The 15,312-nt window shown below is 46.2% G+C and overlaps 2 long non-coding RNA genes across 2 annotated transcripts in view; one reads left to right on the top strand and one right to left on the bottom strand.

Annotated features, from left to right (window-relative positions):
* The window catches only part of LOC102487176 (uncharacterized), a 32,711-nt gene extending 25,832 nt beyond the window's left edge, over nucleotides 1-6,879 (bottom strand). Inside the window, exon 1 of the long non-coding RNA XR_335749.1 lies at nucleotides 6,645-6,879. This is a non-coding gene — a long non-coding RNA (uncharacterized LOC102487176). The remainder of the gene's footprint in view (nucleotides 1-6,644) is intronic.
* Nucleotides 6,880-7,229: 350 nt separating this feature from the next.
* LOC102486502 (uncharacterized) overlaps nucleotides 7,230-15,312 on the top strand; it is an 83,132-nt gene continuing 75,049 nt past the window's right edge. The window contains exon 1 of the long non-coding RNA XR_335748.2: nucleotides 7,230-7,375. This is a non-coding gene — a long non-coding RNA (uncharacterized LOC102486502). The remainder of the gene's footprint in view (nucleotides 7,376-15,312) is intronic.

Raw genomic sequence — 15,312 nt, 5'->3', positions numbered from 1 at the left:
GAGACAGAGAGACAGAAAGTGAGAAATCACCCCTTAGGGGGGATGGCCACACTGCAATCCCTTTTCTTCCATTCTCCTCATGGGATCTTGGGCACAGGTGTGAGTTTAAACCACCGGGTCCAGAACTCGAACTGTGGTCGACTACATGGGAGTCTAGTGACATAGCCATTACACCAACTGCTGGTCCCCACACAACATGTTTTACTGAGTACCTATTATGTAGCAAGTATTATTCTACATTTCGTGAGTACAGAAGAGGAGAGATAACACACACATGGAATAAAAGGAAGATATTAATGATGTTGAGTAGAACAGGAATTTGATAATCTTTTTACATTAGCAATTCCCATATGTGTTCCTCAGACATTTCAGAGGCTTCTGAGACTTGTTTAGGGTTTTGGAAGGCAAGATTAAAACCATTTTCTGGGACCAGCAGTTAGTGTAATGGCTATGTTGCTGAACTCCCATGTAGTCGACCACGGTTTGAGTCCCGGACCTAGTGGTTTAAACTCACGCCGGGCACATATGCGTGTATGTCCAAGATCCCAAGGGGAGAATGGAGGAGAAGGGATTGCAGTATGGCCATCCCCCCTGGGGGGTGATTTCTCGCTTTCTATTTCTCTGTCTCTCTCTGTCTTTCTGGCAAGCACACGCGCCCAATAGCAAAAACCTCTACAAAAAAAATCCTAAAGTTGGCTGCTTATTTGACTTTTCTTAAATATTCCACATATAGCACTTCTACAACATCACTCACAATCCAACATTACTGATAGGAGACCCTGGTGGGGAGTCTGAATGTGCTAGCAAGATTACCCAAAAAACTAATAAAATCTTTGTAATCCTTTTCAAGGATGCAGAGAGGAAAATGGCAGCATTTCAAATTCATGGCATTTCAAAGACATGAATTAAGCTCTAAGTTCTACATTTGGAAAAAAAAAAAAACCAACACAAGTCCCTAATTTATGTTCTAAACTGAGAAAACAAATTGTCGCTAAGAAATGAAATTTCCGAAAAATATTCAAATTTGTTTCTTAAACACACTTTCTAGTTGATATATACATACTTAAATCTATGAACTATACCAAAATATAAATTAGAAGAATCACTGCCATTGAACTTGGTTGATACAACTTCACCATGAAATCTGGAATCACTTTTTGGTTTGGTTAATTTTATTCCTAGACATTCTGCCTTTTAGATATGTATAAAGCTGATCATATGTAGATGATGTTGACACAATACTACTGTGAAAATGTCTGAGAAAGCACATTGCTTCTTTTTCTCCTTATTTCACATATCTTAGGTAAGAGGGCTTCCTCGTAACATTCCAGTACCTCAGCTCCTATGTGTCTATACTCCATCCCTCCTCCTGGCCATCATCAACAGTTCTTGTTCCTCAACTACAGTCTGGCCTAGAGCTACCAGGGTCCTTTTCTCTTTTAAGGCAGCCATCTTTCTGGAAGACTCATCAGTAATCCATTCAGTAAACTTGTCTTTTAATCCCACAACTTCCTCTATCCACTCCAGTCATCCTGTCCTTGCCCAGAGCTTCTCTACCTCTCATTAGTAAAGCCTGCCCTCCCTGCTCTCCTTAGCCACCCACTATATCTGCCTCTTCCTCTACCAAGAATCCCACTCCCCCATCTGTCCCCTCATCCTTGCTTATCTTCCTCTTGGTGGACTACCACTTCTGCCTTTCTTGTCAGTATCTCTAAATCCCTTCCTTGTCTCTCTCATACAACAAAACCCAGCCCTGGATCAGCCTCATTAATAGCTTTCTCTATGCCTGTCTCAGGATCAATGGAAGGGAGAAAGCTCTCCACTCCACGTCTCACCTGGACATACCACACTCAGTTCAAACTCATCTTCTTCTCTGCCTGCCTAAACTTCTTTTACTATTCTATGTCTCAGGGGTGAGTATCACCATCCATCCACCATCAATCCATTCACCTAGTCATCAAAGGCAGAAATCTGGGTATCCTCTTTGATTTGCTACTCACCTCCATACCCTCATGATCCCCATAAGCCCATGGTCTCCATTCTCACTAGGCCCTCACCACTGTCCTGCAGCCTCTGTGGGTCACTATCAGCTTTCCCACCTCTTTTCTGCAGCAGTCACCTTTCCCATTTCTTCAAATTTCCCAGTCCATCTTACCTCCTCACACTAAATACATATCCTTGCTTCCAACATGAAAAGAGAAGTAATAGCCATCAAGAATGAACTCACTCAATTTCCTGAGCCCACCTCCCAACTACCTACCTACCTATCCATGATGATGATGTTGACACAATACTACTGTGAAAATGTCTGAGAAAGGACATTGCTTCTTTGTCTCCTTATTTCACATATCTTAGGTAAGAGGGCTTCCTCGTAACATTCCAGTGTCACCAGTTCTTCCCATCTTTCTTCCCTCCCAGCTTAGAGGAAAAGTGGGTCCTCCTTTTGCCTGAGGTTCACCCTGTACCCCAACATGTTCCACTCTCTTGCTGATATCACCTCATCTTTCAATACCTTTTTGTCCCTTATCTTCAGTTAGTCCTCTACTGGCTTTTCTCCATCAGCATTTTCAAATGTCCTAATTTCTCCCAAATTGAAACAAAGTTTTTCCTCAATATTACATCCTTTCAGGTCTCTCTCCTCGCCCTCAAAACCAATTTGCTCAATGGTTGTTCACATCACTTCCATTTACTCAGTCTTCTCTCCCTACTACTGTACTCAACCTCCTCTCTCCAAGCTTAAGTGACCTCTCTGTTGCTACATTTGGTGTTTGTTTTTTCAGCTCTTGGCTTATTTGACCTTTCTGCATCATGTCACCCACTTCCTCGTTCTGACTTCTGTAGTACACCATTTGATGGTTTTCTTCCCACCTTTCTGGCTGTTATCTTTTCTCTTAGGGTCCTTCCTCTTCCTCTACTTGTCCCCTTTATGTTGGTATTTCCCAAGGGATTTCGTTCTTCTCTTTGACCCTCTCTAGTAAAAGATTTCATTCATTTCCATGGCTTCATTTATAATCTAGTTGCTGATAACTTGATAATTTATAACTATTTCCAGACCAGATCTCTATCATTAGAGATCCAAACCACCTACTAGATATCTTACCTGGATATACCACACTCAATTCAAACACACCTCCTTGACTAAACCTACTCCTTTACTATTCTGTATCTTGAGGGAAAGCACCACCATCCGTCAACCTAGTTACTCACCTGGGCATCATTTGTCATTTTCCTCCACACCCTCAGCTCCCTACTCACTAAGTCCTCTGAATACTTATATTACCTCCTTAATGTATCTCGTACCCTTTCCCTCTTTTCTATCTACTGCACTGGATCACTGCAGAAACTTCCCAATTCACACCCCAGTCTCATTTTCTGCTCATCATTCTGTGCACAGCCTCTAGACCTTTTCCAAAAAAAATCTCCCTAAAAGCATTCATTATCTTAAGAATAAAGTTATATCCTCAGTTTCATACACTAGCCACTTCAGGACCCAGTCCTGGTCAATCACTCCAACTCCTTAGTGTCTAAGACTTTGTATTCTGGTTAATTCCCTCTTTACTTAATTAGAAGACCTCTGGAACTCCACTGAGACCTTTTTTTTTCTCCTCTAAGAAGGGAGGAGGCTAGCATAATGTTTCCCTGGAAATCTTCATAATTCTTGCTTCTAAGCATCTCGAATTCCATTCATTCCTTTAGGGTTCTGTGTCCTAAAACCACCTCTAAAAAATGACAAACTATATCAAGCATTTTCTCACATGAATCAGGCATTTTAACTCATTTAATCCTTATGACTCTGAGGTGCACAACATTTCCATTTCACAAATGAGAAAACAGACCCAGAAAAAGTGACAATTAAATAACCTAACCAAAGTCATACAACTAATAAAAGAGGGAACAAAGGGGCCAGCCAGGGCCTGGTGGTTAAGGGCACTGGATTCGAAGTTGGCGACTGTGAGGCACACATGCATTGTATATACATCCCCCATATCCCAGCAGAGTGGAGAAACTGAGAATAGATTATGGCATGACTATTCCCCACGAGGGGTGCTTTCTGTCTCTCCTTTCCCTCTCTCTCTCTTCCTCTGGCTAGCGCATGCACCTTCGGCATTTTTTTTTTTTTAAAGAGAGAGGGAATAGAGATTAGAACCTAGATTACTCAAAACATTACCTCCATTGTTTATTCATAGTCAAACCAATTTTTGATAATCCAAGATGAAAAATGTGGAAATCAACTGGCATTTGTTAAGTGTTTAACATTTATGAAGCGCTTTACATAAGGCATTTTATTTATCCCTTACATGTTCAAATAAGCAAACTGAAGATCCAAGTAGGTAGTTTGTGCAGGGTCACATAGCTAGTAAAACAGTTTGAATGCCCCCACCCCCACCCTTCTTAGCTGCTCCCTAACACCAATAAACAGCATTTTACAACTAAAGAAGCAGGTCCAGCCCAGGATCACAAGTCTAATCAGAGGCAAAGTCAGGATTAGAACTCAGGATTCCTGACTCTGCTTGGCTAGGTATTTGCTATTTTAGTCCCTACATGCTTGGAGAATTGTGGAGCTCTTTTTCTTGTTTGTAACAACTTCCTGGAAACTAGCACAAATCCTTGGTTTCCTCCCAAGGATTTCAGCTCTGGTTCCAGGTGCGTTTCTTTGGTTAGCCCTGAAATTCTGATGCTGATACTCTGCCGATAGCCACCTTGTGGCATATTCCCCCTACTCGCTTTCCCAGCAGTCTCTGTTCTGACTGCATCCACAGAATTAGGCACTGGTTTCAGCACACATCCCATTTCCCCCTGCCTCCTTACAGTCCTCTCATCTTCAGTAATGAGGCTCCATCTGTTCACCCAGTTCCAACTGCCTTCCCTCATGGTTCAGCTAGGATCAAAAGCCCTCTGTCATGTCTCTTCGAAGTCCTGTTTATTTTTTCCCAAATGCCACCCATTTTATTCATTCCCCCATTCTAGTCTTCCCTCTCTAGATGTTACTAACTCAAAGGTAAGAGGATTGTTTTCTCTCAGGCTCATCTCCTTGATTTCAATTAGGTTCAGGGTAATAGTTCCCCTGGGTACTTCCTTTTTGGCTACAAATTAGTCACTTCCACATATTAAGGCATTCTCCCCAGAATTGCTTCAGCTGACAGACACCCAAGGCATCTGGTGGCATGCAAATGAAACATATGTGGGGTTAATTGGACCATCTAACCAACACCAGACCCTTTAGTGGGAGAAAGATTCAGGAAAGATGCTACCTCATCCTCACCAAAGGTGGAGCCTCGCCACTGAGGCACTATAATGCAGAGCAGAGGGTTGAAAGACAGGTAAGAACCTCAGACTGTCTCTACTTCATAACTACCAGGAGCAGAACATTTTTCCCAGAAAGGGAGTGGGAGGTAGGGCATTTAGGCACAGGAAGGAGTAGGGCCAACAGCTAGAAATAGAGGAACATGAAGAACTGATGACATTTAAGGGAGAACTGACATGAATAATAGGCATGAGTCTATCAATCCCTAGTATCACAGGACTGGGGGACCTCAAAGCATTCAGGCGAAATTCCAACCCACTGCAGGACTGACAAACATTTCTTCAAGGGGGCTGGCATATCTGTAGCAATGGGAAATGCCCAACCTTAGGAAATCAGGATTTTGGAAGTGTATGTGATGATGAAGTTCAATTAAACGTGTGTTTTGTTTGTTTGTTTTGCTATAGGATGCATGCACTTACCACAGAGAGAGAGAGAGAGAGAGAGAAAATAAGAACTCACCCTCCAGGGGTTATGACCATGCTGCAATGCCTTCTCCACCATTCTCCTCTTATGATTTCAGGTGTGCTCACACAAGCACCAGACATGATTTTCAAGCCACTAGGTCAGGGATTTAAATCACCCAGGCAGCCGTGTGGGATCTAGAGATATTAACCTCCATGTCACCTGCGGGCACTAGACTTCATTTTTGCTACAACAAATATCTAGATGTCAATATCTACTTAGTATCTACTATGTGCCAAACATGATAGGCATTGGACTGTAAGTACGAATAATATAGACATGGCTCTTGCTCCTGTGGATTTTACAATCTAATGAGGAAGATGGGTAAATACGCAAGTAGAATAAGGGAAGTAGAAGATGCTATTCAAACACGGGGTGGGGTGGGGTGGGGAAATCTAACACAGCAGAGCATCTGGAAAGTCTTCACAAAGCAGCCAGCCTCTAGGCTGGGCCTTGAAGAGTGCTAGGGAGTTAGCCGAATGCAGGGTGGAGAAGCCCACGACAATGAGAGAAAAAGGAGGCTTTAGGCGTGCCAGCTTCCAAAGAAGTTCAGAATGTTGCAAGAAGAAGGTGGAATACAGATCTTAAAGAGACTTTCCAGCACGCTGAGGAGTGTGGGCTTACCACTGCAGGCAAAAAGCCTGTGGATGGTTTTAAGCAGAGAAGCGCCCTCTGGCTGCTCTGGGGAGAGATTTTGCGGTATTCTGGGGGTGGCGTAAAGGAGGCCAAAACCTAGGGTGGGAGAACGGGATGGGCAGGCCTGGGTAACCCCAGGTATGTGACTTAAAAGAAAGTGCTCCTCGATGACAAGATTGGGACAAAAATAAAGAAATAAAGTTCGGAATGCGGTGAGAAGGTCTCCTCTATCCTCCCTCACCTTTGCTGAGCAGGAACCAAAGCAGCTCATCTACGGTTTGCCCCATCACTGCCGTGTGTGGGTGTGAGGACGACTCCTTGCCCTCTTCCCAGATAGGAAAACTGAGGCCCAGGTTCCCAGGTGGGAATCTATGAGGAAAAATAATCGAAATTGACTCCTCAGAGGCTGCTCGAGGTCACGCAAGATCCTTCGACGGTCCAGCGGCCTGCCTCATTTTTCTGCCAGCCACCCCCAATGGGCCTTCTTTGCTATGGAAACGGTCCTCCCGCACTCCTCCGCGCCCATGTTTCTTCAGCGCACCCTGGGAAATGCAGTCCATATCTGCTTGTCTGCCCGTGGCGTGAGCCCACTCCGCGGTCTTGAAGGACTACAAGTTCCAGAAGGCCTTGCGAAAAACTCCGGCGGTCCCTGGGGAATGTGGTCTTGACAGAGACACCCAGAAACCTGAGGGCGGGGCCGGAGGAAAGAGCCCAACACTCCCCAATGGGCAGCCTCCTGGGCGGGGCCCGGGTAGCCATTGGCGGCCCCGGGGAGGCGGGGTCAGCGGAATGAGGCGCGGAGCTGTTCGCCGCTCCAGGTGCTGAGTCCGAGGGAGACTCGGAACGCGAGAGCCGCGGTCTCTGCCGCCGCAGCCGCGGCGAGAGCTGTCACCTGGAAGCCGGGGCGGTGAGGAACCGGGAGGAGCTGGGTGCGCTGGCGGGCGCTGACCGCCTTCCCGCCCGCCGTCTGAGGTAAGTGCTGCAGGATTCGCTTTTGTTTTTTTTTGGGAAGGGGATGGACTGAGGCGTGCGCTAGGGGAACTGGGGAGTGGATGGGACGTGTCCTTACCGCTCTCGAGACTATCTGTCCCGGAGCGCTGCCGGCTGACTCCAGGCCTCCCCGTAGCCCGGCGCCCGAGGAAGGAGCAGTTCACGTTAGTTTTTGCTTTGTGGTGGAGGGGGCTCTTGAGTGTGGGGGGCGCCCATCCCCACCCATCTTTCTTGAGGGAGGGTGGAACGCTTGGAGCCTCCCTCCGACGCCTGAAGTGGAAGATGCTCGGATTGTTGAGGATGCAAGGGGGTGTTCTGGGATGAGAGGCTTGGAGGAGCCTCGGCGGCCGGAGGTTACAAAGGAGTCTGGATGTGATGGGTGAGACCGCGGCACTTCGCTGGGCTCGGAGCCCCCTGGGTTATTGAGGAAGGGCTGTTCGGGACGTAAGGAAGAGCCTTCCCACGCCTCCCACACACACCCTAGGTTTTTGTGAAGAGGGTTTTGAGCATACGGGTGGAGACGGGGGACTCCCCCCTCACTTGGATCGTCCTAGGTTATTGGGGTGGGAGAACTGGGCTGTGAGGGAGAAAGGCTAGCACACCCCTCCCCACCCTGCTCATAGTCGCCCACAAAGGATAACACGCACGGATGCCCGAGTTCCTGGGCTCCGCTCGAGTCTAAGGTCGGAGCAGCCTGGGTATAGGAGTGGGGTGGGAGAGAAAAGAGGGGCCGAGGGACCCTCCCCGCATCTTTGGACCCAGCCCTTCTCCCTGTCCCTCTTTGCATGGATCCAGGCCTGAGGCCACAAGTCGAGACGACCCTCCCTGCCCCGCCACGCCCCAGAGACTGGAGCTCTGAACCGCGGCGGGGGGGCCAGCCCTAGACTGGCACGTGCAGGGGAGGACAGGGCGGGTCTCCTTTCAAGACACCTCCGAGCTCTGGCAGACGCTCCCCAGTGCCTGCGAATCCTCTGGGGCGGCTCCGCTCCGCGGGGGGCACGTCCTAAATCCAGCCGCGGGGACCTGCAGCTCAGGCGTGCCTCGGCCGCTCCCCGGCGCGGGGCTTTCGAGCTCAGCCCAAGCACCCACCGGAGGACAAAGCGGTGGTCGCTGCACTGGCGGACCTGCGCCGCGGGTTGGGCTGGGGGCGCGGCCCGGGAGGGGGAGCCTAGGGTGCGGTGTGGGTAGCCTCCACGGGAACGTGCCAGGAACCCGGCGGTAGACAAAGCGCGCTCGCTCCTCGCGTGCCCGCGCGAGTCAGGATGGAAAATCCCGAGGGAGGAGGCGGCTGCGCCCGGGCAGGGCACTATGCCTCACACCCTTCCTTCTCTTTTCTCGTACTCCCGCCCTCTGCTCCCACCTGCCGGGTCCCCAGTATGCAGTGTTCGTGATGGCGACCAGGGCCCCCTGGTTTTGGGGGGGGCGGCGGCATTCAGGTTCTTTGACCACGGGGACACGGACAAGCAGAGGCTCTGTTTTGAGGGAGGGGACTAAGGTTAGGGGGACGAATGGGCCAAAGTCTGGAGAGGCATCCTAACTGGACACCCCACGCCCCATCAGCCATGTTAGGTCAAATTTGGTTCTGGGGCTGAGGAAGTGTTTAAGTGTGTGTGTGTATGTGTGTTAGTGTGAATGTGAATGTGTGTGACTGAGTGAATGTGATTGTGTGCACCAGTGTTTCTGTGCTGGGCTTGTGCACCTGTGTGTAAGAACCACTTAACTGCTGGGCTTTGATGTTTGATGTTCGGGGGTGCAGAGTAGTTGCCTCTTTAACTCTTAAACCACAGTAATGACCTAGGTCTGAGTGAATTACCTTCAGGGTGGAGGCAGCTTTAGACTGCCTTGGGTTTAGCCTGCATGCCTGGGTGGAGTCATCTTCAGCCCTTCTGGGATCTCATTCTGACTCTAACATACTCACCAGTGCCTTGCCCTTCCCATCCCTCAGAAACCTTGACTTGCTATAAAGGGTTGTCCAGAGAATTAGCATTCCATTCTCCCACCACCACAAGCTGTCAAGTGTGTTTCAGGAGTGCAGTCACAGAGTCTTTTATGATATAAGTGCAAGATTGTTTGTCAAGGCAACTTTTGTCACCTTGGCCTCCACATCTGGAAGGGCCACAGGGCTGGTGCTGTTGGCCAGTCAAGGTGGTGTCTCAAAGTACCGGTACACTCACAGAGAAGACAGGAGGATGGCACAGAGATACCACTATAGGGTGATACTCTCAGAGGATGAGCATAGCCCTCTAGACATGCCCCACCCCAGCAGCGACCCCAATTTCACAGCACTTCTTATGGGAAAAGTACTGTGTGGCTTTGAGATCATCTCCAAGGAGTTCTTCCCATAGGATAAAGGGCTAGACTGTAGCCAGTGGAACAACAGGAAGAGCAGGTACCAGAGAGTGGTGCCACAATTCAGCCTGCCTGCTTCGTCCAGTCCCTGCAAGTGTCACTTCCAGTGTCCACAGCGACCTCTGCTGGGAGGAAGTTAAAACACGGTGCTATTTGGTAACTAATACACCCCCAGTTTAGGGGCTCAGTGGGCATGGGCATTGTTAGATAAAACCACAAACCTTTTTATTTGGGGACTTCCTGCCTACCTTTGGAGTCCAGAGTTGATGTTCACATCTACAGTTCCTTTAAGCTAAGTCAAGCAGTGAAAGTGCTGCTGTTGGGGCCAGCAGGTTGTTTGATGATTAAGGTGCTGGACCTTAATGCATGTCCAAAACCCGGGAGGAAACTGGAGAAGGGGTTGTGGTGATTTCTCACTTTCCCTCTCACTATCTCCCTCTGTCTTTCTCTGGCAAGCACACATGCCTATGGCAAAAATCTAAAAGAAAGAAAGAAAGGAAAAAAGAAAGAAAGTGCTGCTGTCCTTGCCCCTATATAAATGTTGAAAGAGGGCCTAAAGGTCTTTAAGTTTCCATACAGCTCAGGGTGGATATAAATGATTTTATAATAATTTATGAGGACAATGCATGGAAAACAATAATTTATTAAGTTCAGGGGGGTTTAGGCATTTTTTTCAGTCTCTCTCTTTACCCCTGCTAGTCCCTTCCCTTCTTTTCTCATTCCAGTTTTATCCTCTTCTCTTCCTCATTAGTAAATCAGTCAAGAACTTATTATTTATTTATTTATACAGAGATTTTTGCTACAAGGGGAGTGTGCTTGAGGAGAGACAAAGAGAGACGGAAAGTGAGAAATCCCACCCCAAGGGGGGATGGCCACACCTTAATCCCTTCTCCATTCTCCTCTTAGGATTTTAGGCACACATACACATGTCCGTTGTGACTCTCAAGCTGCCAGGTTAACATCAACTAAGTGGGAGTCCAGCATCATAACCATTATGCCATCTGCTGTTCCCATCTGTTTTAAAGACAAGCTTTCTTGGGCCAGTCAGTGGCATGGTGGTTAAGGTAGCTAGATCCCACAAGGGTGACTGCTTGGTTCAAGTCCTGGACCCAGTAGCTTGAAAAACACACTGATCATATGTGCAAGCCCCAAAATCCCCAAATGAGAAATATCGGGGAAGCGAATAAGGTGTGACTGTCCTTTATGGGGGAAGCTTTCTCTCTCTCTGTCTCATGAGTGCATGTACCCTCTGACAAATTTTAAAAAAGAAAGAAAGAAAAAGGAAAAGAAAAAAGATAGGCCTTCAACAACAGTATGGCCTAAAAAATGCAGACATCTAGAGGCTATTACTAAATGCAAAAAACTGGTGAATATTGGATGTTTCAGGCCTAATGATAGGAGTGGGGGAGATGATGAGACATGCTAAATCCTAAATGCCTACCTGGTGACATGTGTCTCTTCTTCTGGAGTTACTCTGAAGGGATTTCACACAGTCACAAGATCTTTAGAGCTCCTCAAAGGAAAAGAGGTATTTAAATACCTGGCATTGTTCTTACTTTGGCATCCATGTGATTTGCATTGAACTATGTGACTCAGTATCATAAAGTAAAAATAGGACTTAATCTCTTCCTCGCCTGTTCAGAAGGTGACTGTATATGGTGTGTTGTGTTCTGCATTGGAGAGTGAAAAGCCAAATTACCTCATAAATTGAACCACATGCTTATCTTGATTAAAGAATGGTGCTTAACATCACCTGCAGGCAGTAACATTATTTCATGTTTCTTTTAATCCATATCTGAATCTGTCTTAAACATTTCTGCATGCTTTACATTATTACTTTCACTTGAGGTTAATCAAGAATATTTAATCTTTGTACTTAAGCCAAAAGAAATTAAATATCAGCAGATACAGGAAGATGTGGGTGGTGTATTGGGCTTTAAAAAAATTCTTGGAGGGACCAGCAGTTGGTGTAATTGCTATGTCATTGGACTTCCATGTAGTCGACCACAGTTCGAGTCCTGGACCCTGTGGCTTAAACTCATGCTGGGCACGTGTGTGCCCGTGCCCAAGATTCCTAGAGGAAAAGGGATTGTGGCGTGGCCATCCCTCCAGGTGGGGATTTCTCGCTTTCTGTCTCTGTTTCTCTCTGTCTTTCTGGGAAGCGCATGTGCCCTACAGCAAAAACCTCTCAAAAAAAAAAAAAATTCTTGGAGTACATGGGGAAAGGGCCTTGAAATTTGTAAGTCATACGGGTGGAGCTACTACTTTTCAAAGAGAAAGTCCTTAGAAATTTCGAGGAGGACTGTTCATATTGAAGAATCTGAACTTGCATGCAGGTGGCAACAGCATGCAGGGAGACTGCCGGCCCAGGGATTCCTAAATCCCCACAATAATGTAGCCTTTCTGGGAAAATTCCACAAGTTCCTCCCCACTCCCTCAGACAGCCAGCTGAATGCCTAAGGAACGGAGCTGTCCGAGGTACTAGAGCATTGCCCTCACCTGCCTCGTGGGAAGGTAGGACTTCAGGGCACCAAAGCATGAGGTAAGAGCTGTGGGTCATGGCCTCTATGAGGATTTCCCCAAAGCTGATTACAGAACGAAATAGGAGGAAAGAGCTGCAGAGGTTTCTACTGCATCACTTCAGATGAACCCATCGGCAATCACTATTTTTAAAATTGCAGACTAATCAGAGGAAACATTTTCTGAGTCAGGTTCTTTACATGTAAGAATGTATTTCATCCTCATAGTCCTATGATGAAGGTGGTGTTCCTATTTCCACTTTCAAGATGAGGAAACAAATTTTAGGGAGTAAAGGGGCTTGCCCGAGATCACCCAGAAGGAGCACTGTTTTCTATGGAGGATAAAAATCTATCCTGGATTTCTTAAACTCCAGAACCTCTTCCTTACCATGTTTTCCCTCACCCTGTTATTAGAGAAACAAAATTGAGTATTGGACTCTCCTATATAATGTTCTAATAAAATTTTAGAAATATGAGATTGAAGACGAATGACAATTCAGACACAAATCAAATTCAGCAAAGATAGTTTTCCATACTTTATATCTTATCCTAGCATATGGCTCAAACTTGATTACCAAAGAAAGGAAAAGGGCAGTATAATGACCCTCATGACAAGCAGCCCAGGGCTTTCTTCCCAGAGTGGGAGAATTTTATAGGATGCCAAACCTGTGTGGCAAGAAAGTGGTTTTCTTGCCTTTTATTTCTTTTTAATAAGAAAGAGACAAGGTGTGGAGGGGACACCGGCAGTTGGCATAATGGCTATGTCGCTGGACTCCTATGTAGCCGACCGCAGTTCGAGTCCCGGACTCAGTGGCTTAAACTCACACTGGGCGCACGTGCATGCATGCTCAAGATCCCAAGAGGAGAATGGAGGAGACGAGATTGTGGCATGGCCATCACCCTGAGGGGTGATTTCTCACTTTCTGTCTCTCTGTCTCTCTCACGAGTGCAAGTGCCTATAGCAAAAACCTCTCCAAGAAAAAAAAGAGAGACAAGGGGGGGAAACAAAAGAAAAACTCATGAGGAGGCTGTTATTTTATTTTTTACAAAGAGTACATGCAGAACCAAAGAAATACAGCTTATCTTTTCTAGCATCCTGTTCCAAAGCTGAGGATACTTGGATATTGTTAAAAGACTCCCTCCACTTATCTCCACTCAGATTTTTACAGCAAAGTCTCTAACACCTAAATAAAAGCTTTCGCTATGTGGGCCTTATCCAATTTCACATTCTTGTCTTCATGTCCATGTTCTACCTTCAAATGTGACTGCATGTTCTACCTTCAAATGTGACTGCCAATGTTCTACCTTCAAATGTGACTGCATGACTCCTGAAGGTAGGCATGTTGGGAGCTTGGCGATCTTCAGGCTATGTGTCCTCTGGTCCTCCTAGAGTGGCAATTCCAACTACCACAGTCTTGCCATATATAAAGAGGTCTGTGCTTTAGAGCTCTCCATTCAGTAGCTGTAAATTTGTCTGTATAAAGGACATAAAGAGGAATAGATCTGTGTTTTTTCTCCTTTCTCAGAACCTGATAGCTTAACATCCAGATGGAGGACATGGCCTTTTAAGAAAATGCCTCATATCAAGGTGGGTCTCCATTCCATTTTGAGTGATTCCTCCCTCTTGCAGCCTGGGGTTTTGCAGAGCTCTGAAGCAAGGAGCAAAGGCTGCTATTGCTTTTCCTGAGGGCACTTGGAGGCCAAGGACCCAGCTCCCCATCTGGGTCTGGTCTGACTCATATAACTGCAGACAGATTTGATTGTTTTCTTATTTAGAGCCATTAATTAACTCTCCTCAGCATCAGAACAGTATGTAATAAAAGGGAGGCCATTTGTAGGGGTCTCTAGGCAGCCGTGCCTGAGGTTGAGTACCATCTTCTTTGCTAACAGCATCAGGAAATAGTTTTTAATCTGACTATAAATCTTCAGAAAGTGCAGATTGCCAAGATTTTCATCCAATATGAAAAAGAAAACAAAAGCACAATTAATTGTTAAGGCTGCTATGGTAATTCAGACAAAAACTGAGAGACCTAGGGATCTCTAAAAGGAGAACTGAATTTTTATTCATTCAACAAATATTTCTGTTCACTGTATGTCATGCATGGAGCCAGGTACAGGCAACACAAACCTAACTTGGGATAAGTCCTGTCATATAGAAATCCTGAATGGAACAAGGAAACAGATGCAGAAACCCTGAAAAAGGTATGTGCTATAAACAGAAAGAGTCTTTAAAAATAGAAAGAACCTTAATAGGGCTGACTCTGTGGCACAGTGGTAACATACTGCTCAAAAGAAGCAGGATCCCACATGGTGACTACGGTTAAATCTCCTGCCTGGACAGCCTGAAACGCACTGGGGCTGTATGCAAGTACCTAAGATCCAACAGGCTGGAGAACTGGAGGAAGGTGATTTTGACATGACTAGACCCTGTGGAGGGTGTTCATCTCTCTCTCTCTCTCTCGCTCTCACTCTCATAGTGCATATACACATTCCATCATAAATAAAGAAAAAATAAATTAAAAAAGAAAAAAAAAACCCATAATGATCATAATCCATCATCTCTTTTTTTTTCTTTTTTTGGAGAGGTTTTTGCTATAGGGTGCATGCACTCACCAGAAAGAGAGAGACAGAGAGAAAGAAAGTGAGAAATCACCCCCCCCAACCCCCCAGGGGAGTTGGCCACGCTGCAATCCCTTCTCCATTCTCCTCTCAAGATCCTAGGCATGCATGCACACGTGCCCGGCATGAGTTTAAGCCAACAGGTCTGGGACTTGAACCACAGTCGACTACATGGGGGTCCAGCAACATAGCCATTATGCTAACTGCTAGTCCCAACCATCATCTCTTTTTTAACACAAGGAAAGAAGCTGAGGGAAGTTGAGGGCTGCTCTGGCCAAAGCCCTGGCAAAGATGGACCTTAGAATCCAGGTTCTGTAATACCTAAAGTATATTCTTTTCACTGTCCTAAACTGCTGTTCTGTTCATTAAAATATCCAAAGGGTACATTGCTATTAACATAGCTTTTTTTTTTTTTGAGAGGTATTTGCTATA

This window comes from Tupaia chinensis, unplaced genomic scaffold, assembly GCF_000334495.1.
Source record: "Tupaia chinensis unplaced genomic scaffold, TupChi_1.0 Scaffold000523_1, whole genome shotgun sequence".
NCBI classification, from domain to species: Eukaryota; Metazoa; Chordata; class Mammalia; order Scandentia; family Tupaiidae; genus Tupaia; species Tupaia belangeri.
The sequence above is the reverse complement of the archived record's forward strand: the minus strand, read 5'-3'. Positions and strand labels throughout refer to the sequence as shown.